This window comes from Silene latifolia, chromosome 11 (assembly GCF_048544455.1).
Source record: "Silene latifolia isolate original U9 population chromosome 11, ASM4854445v1, whole genome shotgun sequence".
NCBI lineage: Eukaryota > Viridiplantae > Streptophyta > Magnoliopsida > Caryophyllales > Caryophyllaceae > Silene > Silene latifolia.
The window spans coordinates 147,308,139-147,319,860 of NC_133536.1; the positions used below are offsets into that span (position 1 = coordinate 147,308,139).

The following is an 11,722-nucleotide window of genomic DNA, read 5'->3' on the forward strand; positions in this document are numbered from 1 at the left end:
GTTTAATGCACGACGACGGGATCGCAATGACACTAACTAGAGTCAAAACCGGCACCGGACCAAAAACCGATTCAAAAATTCAAATCCCGATTCCAACAACGAGTCAAACCGAGTCAACCACCAAAAACAAAACATTTCAAATCTTCTACCTTAAGTTTTCCCGGATTCATGTTGGTCAAGTACCAAACATGTGACTACAAAACCTAGGATAGAACAAATCATGATTGCGTTTGTTGTGAAAGTGACAAGACAACTCGAAGAACCGCGACGTGGCTCGCGCCTCTTTGAGCAGCCTAGGTGGCCACGTCGCTCAAAACTCACACAACCACTCATTTCCCTATAAATACCCCTCAAATGCCCTCCATTTGAGACTTACGCGAGTGTCCGCCCCCTCTTTTCTCCCTTAAAATTCTCGACTCGACTTCTTAAGTCACAATCCGGCGCGTATTTACGACCTACCGATCGTAAATACAAGCCTTACACATTTTTTGGTACCGTCATCGTGCATTAAATCACTTGACCGACCATTTCGACCACTACACCATCACTAATATTAAAACACTCTTTTTACTTACCAAAACGGTTTTAAACCGAGTTTTTTCCGATCAAACGAGTTGCTACACTTACGTCGGTCACTCGCCATAACCAAACATGTAAGTATGAGGGTGTAAAAATCCTCTTTTATTATGTTTTCATTTGTTTCATGACTATAACATGCTAAAACGTGCATAACATGAACCAAAACATGGAATAAATGAGCCAAAACTGATTTTTGGCCTGGGACAGAAGCCCCTTGGTTCGCCGGCTAGCCCGCGCCTAAATGGGTTATCCAGGCCAGAGATCAACCGTGTTTGTTCTCGTCATTTCCCTTTAATCCATTTTCATATTTGTAATCGGTTTTCACCATTTCAAATATTTTCAAACCCTTTTTATTTCATCTTATTTGTTTTAACCATAAAACATTTTTCACCCTTGGTTCCTCATACCATGACGGTTAAATCTGTGTTTCGGTGATAATATTTGGTTAATGACATTTAAAAGGTATTTTAAAACCTTTTATTTCATTTCTTTACACTTCTAAAAACAAACATATTAGTCCCGAACACAAAGTCATCCTTGGTTCTACATACCATGCCGGATTTTGACCCGGGTACGATGATGAGTATCGACCAATTACATTCAAATGAACTTAAAACAATTAGTTTATAATTATTTTCAAAACTATTCATGTCAAGATTGTCAAATCGAACCCGACACCGAATATTATCAAAATAATGATGATTATTCGAGTCTAGTTCTTCAAATCAACAAATGCGGTCTAAACGACCCTTTCAAATCAAACCGGGTTCAAATACCCATCTTTTAACACGTTTATAACGTTTTCTAAAAAGTCAGAAAACGGCACATAAACCGTGGGCTAACCCACGCCTAAACAGGCCCTTCATTTCTCATTTTCAAAACCAGGGAGAGGCCCCTTATACCGCCGGCTGGCTCGCGCCTCATGTAGCAGTCTGGTAAAGGGTCTGTTCCCTTCCAGCATTAGTCTAGGACGATCCCGACTCCGGTTAGCCCGGATACAGGACGGATCAGATGGCTATTTGTTCATTCAAAATCGTATTTGCAAAATGCCTTACTAAGACAAATGGTTCACGTTATGCACCCTAAACCTTATACGGTAAATGGATGTTTAATTTCCGTCTTGCATGCAAATCAATCATTAATCCAACTCGACATCTTATACTTGATACTTGGATTAAATCAACCGACTTAGAAAGCTCTCACATGTTAGGTTTAAATTATTGGATGCGCATTCATGCATTTAAGCCGTTTTATCAACTTTTGCATTCAACCAACCAAGATCGATCAGTAGAGGCCGCTAACGCGGGCGGGATTGGGTGTCTGATTAAAGGGCTTCCCAATACGTACCTTCACCTCTTACTCAGAAACTTTGGATAGTGGACGACCTTATCCAGGGCGTACGAGAGTCATTCTAGAGATAGGATGCTAAAGAGGGACGATTTCCTTATCTTTAGTACCTATGTCAAACGCTGCTTTGTGCTCCGATTTAACCGAGGTATAAAGTGGAATTCGAACGGGTTCCAAGCATCCCACAAATGCTTGGTGGCGACTCCGAACATCTCTAATCGTTTCGAGACCCTTACCGAGACGAAACCGACCGATCTAAAACGATCCGGTCGAAAGCATTTTTACGCCGCCGAGCGTGGCTTTCAAAAGACCGCTACATGTCCACATATTGGCTGGGTGTGCAGGTGGCCCGTGACTACGGACCGGTAGGTGGACTTACAAATCCACGGACTGAGACGTGGCCCATGTCCACAGATTGGCGACTCCGCTGGGGAAAACTAGGACACTTACGTCTTTGTGATCCCTAGATGGTGAGACTCGAATGAGGTCTTGGTTTGAATGCATTAATTGATATTACGGTTACGGTCGGGTTCCTTATCCGGGCCCACAACCTAACCCTTTTCGACCAATTGGCTCGTCTCGTCGGCGTGAGTTTTTCTCATCCCCGCGTTTCGAATCCCGATTGAGTCAAGCATACCGTTGACGTTACACATTTTTGTTTCGTCAAAGAGCTTTCATCACTTTCGAGCACGAGGCTAGGGCACCCTCCTTACACATTTTGTTTGGATTGGTATCCCTCTCGCAAATCGGGGTTTGATTGCTTGGTGTGTAACCCACCCTTCTAAACCAAAACCCGTGTCAGCATAATGCATAATATAATGAACTGTGAGTGCTTATGTGCTACTTGATCATAAGTCATTCCGTGTCATTTTTCAAACTTTCAAAATCACCTTTTTGCGCCGTTATAATGGCCGTTTCAAACCTCGGTCTTTCGCCGACCGTCGCACGCCTTTCTAGGCCGTCGTAATGACGATTTTCAAACCTGGTTTTTATAACCATTTCAAAACACGCCTTTCTAGGCCGTCGTAGTGGCGATTTTCAAACCCGGTTTTTATAACCATTTGAAAACACGCCTTTCTAGGCCGTCGTTATGGCGATTTTCAAACCCGGTTTTTATAACCATTTTAACACGCCTTTCTAGGCCGTCGTAATGACAATTTTCAAACTCGGTTTTCTACAACCATTTTAAAAGTCACATTTTTTACGCCGTTATAATCGCCGCGTCTAGACACGGATATTAACCCGTTTCGCGCCGACAATGGTTCTTTCAAAACCCGAGAGAAGCACACACCCTTTTCTCGAGACACTTTTGGGATCCCGAGGACCATGCACCGTCCCCGAGACCTCTTCAAACATTTCAAACCCAATTTACAAAACATAAAATTTTGAATTTCAAAAAACCGTCTTGGGAAACAATGCACTATTTTCCGAGCCGATTAAAACTCAAACCGTCTTTTGCAAATAAACCTAAGACAACCCTTTCAACTGATCGACTTGCGGAGATCTTTATCTTCGGAAGCCGTCCATAAAGCGACAAATGAATCTTTTGAAAATTTCTATTTTCGAAAACTTTAGTCCACCATTCCAATTCCGCCTCGTGTCTATCGAGTCGAAACAAACGTACTTATGGGTCTTTACTTATGAGTCGTCTCACCACGAGACCCGTCCAATGGCGTCGCGCCGTTATGTTGGACTCGTGTCAAAAGTTCGGTCAACACCGTCACGTCTTAAATCGAATCAACACCGAGGGACCACACACGGTCACCCTCGTCTTGTTGAGTCTGATCTTTGTCTTGTCCTTTGCGTTGTCTGCGTTCAGTGTTTGAACCGTGTCGGATTGAGTTGTAATGTGAGCCGTTTTTTTGCCTCAGAGCCATGGCCCCGTCTTCAGCTTCATTCAACAACAATTATAACAACAGAGATGTCACGATTGATCAACTAGCCAGCCTTCTTACCGCTCTTAACACTAGTAGAAAAACATTAATTTGCGGCTCTTTATTTGAGGCGTTTTTTTCTAAACGCAGCAAATAAGAACTGAATTTAATATTTTTTAAAAACACAGAATGTTATTTGAGGCGTTTAGGCCATTGAACGCCGCAAATAGAAGTATATGAGGCGTTTTTATCAAAAACGCAGCAAATATCAATATTAAATAAATAAATGAAAAATACTAAACCCCCTATTCACCATCACTCATAAGTCATCCCATCAATATTCCCAACCCCAAATCCCTTCATTATTTCCTCACTCTCTCTAGTCTCTCCCATCTCTCACTATCTCACGCCCTCTCAATCCACCGTTTCGGCAAAGATGGACAGCCACCACCTTCCACTACGCACCACAACTGGCCACTGTACTTCCGCACACCATCATTTTCTCGTCTTTCCTCCTCGGGTTTGTACCCTAAATTTGTTCCTCAATTCGGGTATACTTCTTATGTTATTTCTATTGAAAGTTTTGATCTTTGAGTTTGTATTGTCATCTTTCTCTATCTTCTGTTGCTATTGTTTTTTGGGTTTGTGTTTTTTGATTGATTGATTTGGAGGATTAGGGTTGATGGATGTTTGATTCGATTTAAGTAAAAGGGTGGAAAGGGCGTATTCCATGGCCACTGTACTTCTGCCACTCCTCTCCCACCGTCGTTGTGCGCACACAACTATCACTAATCCTCTCCCACAGTCGTTGCGTCTCCCCCGTCCACTGCTCAGAATTGTTTATGGCTTGATCTCGCCTACGCCTTCATCTCTCACAATCCGGACGTCCCACCACAAGTAGCACCATGCCCACGGTATTCAAGTTGTTGTTTTACTCGCCTCCTCTCTGCCTCCTTATTCTCTTTTCTATATTATAAGTACTCCGTATTATTTCAATTGAGTAATTTCATCTTACTTAGTTAGGGTTTACAGATAATTGAAATTTGGGCTTTTCATTTAGATCACATTCACCATTTATTTTTATACAAGCTAATTGTTATTTACTAGAAATTAAGCTTGTTTAATCATATTCTTATTTCCGAACATTACTCATCTTTGATTTTTGATCATTTAACCAACCCCAGCTGATGTTTATTTCATAATTTATACCGAGTTCGAGATGGGTGTTCGCCTAGCAATGATGCTCATATGCTTGTCGTTGGTGTTAGCGAGCACGAGTATAAGACAAAGCTTTATATTAAGTCCAAATCTAGCTCTACCACCAACTGCATTGCTTCCTTGACCAAAATTTGCCCTCTCCTTGCAGTCCTTGGTCTTGTCAGTGTATCATTATCTTTATTGTTCTCTTTTCTTAATCTATAATACAAATTTCACTCTTGGTATGTTCTTTTTTAAACATTTGTAATTTATCTTACATTCTTACTAAGAGGGGTATGAATCGTATTGGATTAGTTATCTATGCAAATGTGTTGTTTTTATACACAGACGTCTGGTTTCAACTTTCAAGCGAAGAAAGATTTCTATTTTTCATTAAATGTACGCCCTTTCCATTTTTTTGCTGAAGCAAAGAGAGATTTCTATAGAAAATAATGTGTCTTTGCCTCTCATTTTTCTGCTGAAGCAAAATGGCTATCATATAAATGGACACACCAAATTTGTTATGAATTTCAAAGGGCCTTAAGGATTCGTTTCCTGCTGACGCTACTACTGTGACTTGTGTCTAGTTAACTCCGGATGATAACCTTAGCTATATCCTCTCAAGGGGTAAAATGTATTTGCTATCTTGATTATCAATGTTGTCACTATTCGCTAGGTATAACTCTTTAATCTTCGTATTTATTTCTGACATTGTAAATGCCAAGTGAGGTTTCAATATAAAAAAAAATTACTTATGCGCTTATTTATAACTGATGTGTTAAATATTTGGTAAGGCAAAGGGATAAAGGTTTCTCAGCCTACATCATTATATCCCTACATGAATTTTTGCTCGTTGTCGACTCTATTTATCTACATGGTTAAATTAAGTTGAACTTTTCAACATTGGGCCAGATTACATGGTAAGTAATGCCTCTAAGAAATTCCACAGAAAGTGCTTCAATGTCTGCTTACCTATTGTATTTGTTAACTAATTTAGGGTTAGATTTTGAACTTACTGATTAATTGTTTGGAGTAATTGTAATCCCATAGTCTGCTCTCCTTTTCTATGCTTTCTGAACTTATGATGGGCATTTTTCAGGAACTCAATTGTGGTAGAGAAAGAACAAAGACATCAGAGGTATGACAGGTATTTTTCTCTGCCTTCTGAACTTCTATTTTTTTTAATTTTTTTTATTGCCATCAGCTGCCTAATTATGGCTTTGTTCCATATACCACAAGTAAGTCGCTAAATTATGTCTTCGCTTTTTTACATATCAAATGCATAACTTTAGCTTTGTGAAAAACGGCGCTTAATTTACCGCATTGGATTCTATTAACTTGTAGACTTTTGTGAAATTTGTGATGCTACTGAATCTTGTGTATCTTTATCTTTAGTGTCACAAAGTATTGCAGAAAATTATGTTTTCAACTACTGTTTTAACTACAAACATGTTGTGCATTTTTGACATGCCACTCTTTACGTCATGCTTGTTCCGAAGTTAACCATTCTATGAGCCTCCCTTCTCATATTCCCTTCAGAGACTGCCGATAAATATTTGTCTCGAGCTGTAATTGCAATTGCAGAAAAGGTGAGTTTGGCGTTCCTGTTGTGAGGCCAGGGGGATTCGGCCCTTGTTTGGCGTTCCTGTTGTGAGTTTGGATTTCTTGAGCTATTTATTATCATGTAGTCTTGTATGAGATTGTTTCAAATGTGAGAGTAACTCAAGCCCGTATATATTCATCATCTCATAATAAGGTAAGTTGGTTGGTCTCGCATGTAACACAATCTCATATAAGTTCATTGTGATCATGCAACTGTCTTTAAACTCTTTAAGTTACTGTTGCATGTCCTTATTGGTAATGTCAGACACTGCCTATTTATCACCTATGAAGTTTTTTTACTAGACTTTTTGCTTTTAGCCTTTAGGGGTTTTTATCAGTGACACCATCCCACACATTAACAATGCATGCTGTAAAATATTTTATCTCTTAATTTTCTCATTAAATGTCTGCAGTTCACAAATTTGTATGCCAATTGTGTTGACAGTTCCGCTGCAACTGTCTCGCACTCCAGGAAAATCACTTTGAGCGGTGAACATTTGGAGAGGTGACATAAGAGCTGGTTTGTTGAACGAAGGAGTCCTATAGCCGTAGTATACTATGGGGTCTTTATGTTTTAGAAGTTTGAGATTAGAATCAAACTTGAGTTACTTTTTAATTTTGTATTTTAGTGCCATTGTAATTAGTTTTGAAGTATTGTGTATTTGTATGTGTTTTATTCTATTTGATGTATGAATGAAAATAATGTAAGATTGTTATTCTATTTTTTTTTTTTTTGACAACAATTAACTGATATAAATAAAAAAAAGTCTACATAGTAGTCAGTTACATATTACCCATTTTCAAATGGGCTGGTACCGTAAACTGCTAAACGATTCGACATCCAATTAACCGAACTAAACACGTTTCTTGAATGATGGGTAGTAATCATCGAACTGGATCAGGTAGTCATCTACCCTCTTAGTCTTCTGAACTACAAAACTTGTTTTGGTGTATCTGCAAAAAGAAGATAAATGGGTGACAGAATACGAATCTCTCTTCTTCAAACTACCAGTGGCACAGACTACTTGACCACGAGATGAGGAACGAATTCCTTTATGGCATACGTGCTCTTTCGATTGCGTCCTAACTGCGTCAAATTTAAATTGGATTATGGAGACCTTACTAGCATAAGAAATGTCACAAGAAAGGCGTGTATTTTTATCCGTTTGGACGAAGCATTCATCTTGAACCGACGCTTCATCCGCAGAACCAGAATCAGTATGCAAAGGTGCTTCCTTCGACACACTAATATCCGGCAAAGGATCAGACATAGGAACTGCTGCTTCCCATGACTTATCGTCATGGAGAGTTCCCGGCTGGATAGTTTTTGGAGTGAGGGGGCGAACCCTCAAAACTGCCCCAGATCTGGGGTGAAAAAATTCTAAATTCTTCCCGAGTAAAAAGTTATTGTAGTCTTGAGCCGAAAGATGTAATTTCCTGTGAGCTTGCTTTTTGTTAGTGAAAACACATTTGGCTTGTTCCGGGGTAGAGGCTGAGGACGGAGTAGCAGCTTCAAATGCAGACGCTGAGTAGTTTTCAGTCATGGATTCCAAAAAGACTTTGGTAGGTTCTGAGGGAGAATTTGCGGATGATGAGTTAGTGTTTGCGGATGGAGCAGGGTCAGAGCGCTCATCACCCTGAACTGGCATAGATGGTTCACGAAGAAATTCCAACACCTCTGAGCTTGTACCAGTCTCTGCCAGCTTCCCCACCATGGCAACTTCTTGATATTGGGGTGAAGAAACAACTTCTTGACTTTGAAGAGAAGAAATAAACAGTTTCCCAGCTCTAACATCTGTTGCATCTAAGGTGTCCATGACAACACGCTTACCATTTGTATTAATTGTTAGAGCCTGCCTAACATCGTCCAGCTCGTGGAGAATATCTGTATTATGAGGCTCGATCAAACGTGCCTCCTCCAAAGTAGTACATGCCTCAGAAAACCTATTCAAATTTTTAAGCGCTATAGCCTTACGAAAAAGAGCTTTAGCATTGCGAGGAAAGAAATTTAAAACCATAGAGCAGTATGTCAAAGCGACCTCAGAAGCTTGAAGCTTATTTGCACATGCAGCTAAATTTAAACACAAAGAAACACCAAGCGATAAAGTTGAGTTGAAATCAAGCACGCTTTTGTCTTTGAGAGACGAACTCAGTAAACGACATGCCTTATCGTAACAATCACCCGCCTGATCAAACAAATGTTGTCGAAAAAGGTTATTCCCAAAGTCTTTAAGGGCTTGAACTTGAGAAAACGGTGAAAAATTTAGCTGGGTAAGAACCTTGAGAAACTCAACTTCCTCATTTGACAACTTCTCAGAACCATAAGTAAAAACGAAGAAATCAAGAAAACCGGTACCAGAAGTGGACGAAATATTTGGAAAAGACGCCATAGCTTAACAACGAAGATATACGAACTAGACCAAACCAGAAAACTTAAGTGAAAGGAAGGCAAGGAGATTCTAAAAACAAGAAAGAGGAAGGACTACTACGACCATCCATCCACACAACACCAAACCAACCACACCACCTCCGCCAAACACTCGACCAAAGTGACACACAAAGAACAGACACCACCTCAAACAGCAAACAACAGACCCAACAACCACTAAAAAAAGGTTTACTGTATTCCAGAAAAGAAAAATGCAACAGCGATACCCACTCCAAAGGCGGCAATCGCAAACCAAAAACCAACCGAGAAAGGTAGATATAGAGCAATAGCATACGATTTGATGGTATTATATTTAAATCATTTGTTTAGATCATTTTTTTTTGTAAAAAAAAAAATAAAAAAAAAAATCTTTTTTTAATACCTATTTGCGGTGTTTTTTTTTTTTAAAAAACGCCTCAAATAGCCTATTTATTTGCGGCGTTTTTTCAAAAAAACGCCGCAAATAACCATTTATTTGCGGCGTTTTTTAACGCTGCAAATAACTTTGTTATTTGCGGCCATGCCATTTGCTGCTATATGAAAAACGCCGCAAAAGGCCCTTTTTTTGGAGCCGCAAATAAATATTTTTCTACTAGTGTAAGGTCACCCTGCATCGCATCGAGACCCGTATCGACGCCCTGGAGAACAAGGAAATTGGAGAACATAATACTCCACCTATGACTGAAACTGAGAAGAGGCTAAAACTCTTGGAAGAACAGCTCCTAGCCCGGGGCAACAATATCCATCTCGAGAACAACCGAAGGTTTGAACCTGTTGGGGATCAATTACCCGACAACTCTACCCTAACTGATGTACCTAAGTTCAAAGGAGTGGAGGACCCGCTCAATCATATCCGTGCTTTCAAAGCCTACATGGCCATTAAAGTGGTCAAACAAGAGCTTTTTACCCGGATCTTCCCGTCCTCCTTGGAACCTATCCCTCGCCAATGGTACTACTCCCTTGATCCGAAAAACCTTACTACTTGGGATGAGGTCGCAGTTGGGTTTGCCAAACAATACGTCGACAATGTCGAAATCCAAGCCATACCCGTACTCTCGAGGGGCTAACCCAGAACGACAAGGAGGGGTTTACCGAGTTCTTAACCCGTTGGAGGAGGGTGAGTACTCAACTGGTCAGTAAGCCGAGTGAATCAACTTTGGTGGAAAAGTTCGTCAACAATCTCCGCCCAGTGTATTCCAATCTGCTAAGGTATTAAAATATCAAGACCTTCCAGGATTTGCAAATTCTGGGGACACGTATTAAAGATGACCTCCGAAAGGGTGTCCTGGCCAAGACTACTGGCAGAGGCTACCAGGGATCCATATCAACCGGATCTCGCCCTTACGGCCAAACGAACAAAATTGATGAAGTCAACCTCGTTGAACCATCTGCTAAGAGAGCCGAGCGCCCCCAGAGAGTGTTCACTAATATTGGGTCAACTTATGCAAGTGCCCTGAAGAGGCTCATGGACCAGGGGAAGCTACAACCGATCGGACCCACCCCGGATCCGACCGATGCTAAGAAATCCTGCTTCTGGAACCCCAATGCTTACTGTCAGTACCATCAATGGAAAGGGCATGATACCGAAACCTGCTTCAAACTCAAACACATCATCCAAGACATGATTGAAAAAGGGGATTTCCCTCTACCCCCGCTAACTAAGCCAAACAAAAAAACGAATCCTCCGGGAATCCACGCTATCTCCGACGATGAACCAACTCTGGACTGCTCTCACCTCATTCTGCCAATTGATGACGAGGTGAATGCTTTGGAGAAAGATTCCTCAGACGGGGTATTTGTGTTCAGTGCTGCCATTATGCTCACCATGTTCCAATAGTTTGAGGAAGCCATAGCCAGCCTCTCCGAGAGGATCACCCGACTTGACGATGCCTACCATCGGCTTATCTTCAATCCTCCACCACCGCGCCCAAGGTAGAATTCCCCAAGCGTTCAAAACTACCCACACCAGGATGGATTACTCCCGCGACCATTCTGGCATGCACCTCGCGAAAATCACCCTCACAATAACTACCCTCACAATAACTACCCTCATAAAAATCACCCTCACAAAAATCACCCCCACAAAAATATTCCTCACAAAAATTACCCACCGAAGAATACCCCTCCAAGGTGCCTTCGAGATCCTGAAGTTAATGGCATCTGGAGAGATGATGTTGAGGATGTCTATATCATCCCAGGGAAAGAGAAACGGGCGAAAGAAAGCGGACACCGTACCCGATCCGGACGCCCCTATCAGAACCCGAACAATCCAACGGTCATTCAAGCAATGAATGACCAAGTCGTCCCGGAAGTAGACACTCAACCAAAGGCTCCTGAGAATTCAATCCTGAAACAGCTTCAGAAGGCAAAAGCCGAAATCTCGATCTGGCAACTAATCGCAACATCCTTTGAACATCGGCAGGCTTTATTACAGTCCTTTGGAAAATTAACCACCTCTTCCCCAGAAGAAATAGTGGCACATATGACGAGGGATGTCCCTGATCTGAACAACCCAGTCGTCTTCTCTGACGAGGATATCCCTCCGTTCGGAGCCAATCATAACCTGGCCTTGTACATCACCGTACAATGCCTCAAGAAAAATGTACCCATGGTCCTTGTAGATGACGGATCCGCAGTGAATGTCATCCCTCTCAAGACTGCTCACAAGCTGGGTATTAAGGAAGCTGATTTGGTC

General features: G+C 41.3%; 1 long non-coding RNA gene across 1 annotated transcript; it reads left to right on the forward strand.

Moving 5' to 3' along the window:
• The first annotated feature begins 6,093 nt into the window (after positions 1–6,093).
• On the forward strand, positions 6,094–7,318 carry LOC141615120 (uncharacterized). Its single transcript, XR_012529636.1, has 2 exons — positions 6,094–6,144; positions 7,013–7,318. It is a non-coding gene; the product is annotated as an uncharacterized LOC141615120 (long non-coding RNA).
• The last annotated feature ends 4,404 nt before the right edge of the window (positions 7,319–11,722 follow it).